This window comes from Oncorhynchus nerka, linkage group LG7, assembly GCF_034236695.1.
Source record: "Oncorhynchus nerka isolate Pitt River linkage group LG7, Oner_Uvic_2.0, whole genome shotgun sequence".
In the NCBI taxonomy this organism is placed as follows: Eukaryota; Metazoa; Chordata; class Actinopteri; order Salmoniformes; family Salmonidae; genus Oncorhynchus; species Oncorhynchus nerka.
In genome coordinates, this window is record NC_088402.1 from 27,649,066 (window position 1) to 27,649,913 (window position 848).

Below are 848 nucleotides of genomic sequence, written 5' to 3' on the forward strand. Positions count from 1 at the left end.
CGCAAGATGAACTAGTATTCTGCCAGCAGCACAAACGTTGACGTGACTTGTGTATGGTAATGAGGAAACCTTCAAAAATAAAAGCCTACATTTCAAAACATTGCAATGAGGATAACTCATTCAAGTGATATTGCATTTTAATCAATGGCCACTTTTATTGTGCCAACAAGAAAATGCAATAAGTAATTTCTGAAAACAAATTACAAATAATATATATTTTTTAAATGAATAATGTTTATAATGAAAAAATACATTGTTGACACTGGTATATTGACAATATTGAGCTGTAGGGAGAACACTTTTCTACCTTTCTCAGCTAAAGTGGGGTGAAAAATACTCACCCAAATATGGTTAGTTTTGGAGGGGAATGTTTTATAGACATATCAAACCAAATCAAATTGTATTTGTCACATGCTCCGGATACAGTGAAATGCTTACTTACAAGTATTTAACCAACAATGCAGTTTTAAGAAAAATAAGTGTTAAGTAAAAAATAGATACGTAAAACATTGAAAATAAAAGTAACAAATAAATCAACAGCAGCAGTAAAATAACAATAGTGAGGCTATATACAGGGGGTACCAGTACAGAGTCAATGTGGAGGCTATATACAGGGGGTACCGGTACAGAGTCAATGTGCAGGCTATATACAGGGGGTACCAGTACAGAGTCAATGTGGAGGCTATATACAGGGGGTACTGGTACAGAGTCAATGTGGAGGTTATATACAGGGGGTACCAGTACAGAGTCAATGTGCAGGCTACATACAGGGGGTACCAGTACAGAGTCAATGTGGAGACTATATACAGGGGGTACTGATACAGAGTCAATGTGGAGGTTATATACAG

At 36.2% G+C, this 848-nt stretch overlaps 1 protein-coding gene across 1 annotated transcript in view; it reads right to left on the bottom strand.

The window, feature by feature from the left end:
• The window catches only part of LOC115131410 (tetraspanin-13-like), a 7,477-nt gene extending 7,441 nt beyond the window's left edge, over positions 1-36 (bottom strand). Inside the window, exon 1 of the mRNA XM_029663120.2 lies at positions 1-36. This exon is cut by the window's left edge and continues 180 nt beyond it. The gene's annotated coding sequence lies outside the window, so the exon portion shown is untranslated.
• Between the last annotated feature and the right edge of the window lie 812 nt (positions 37-848).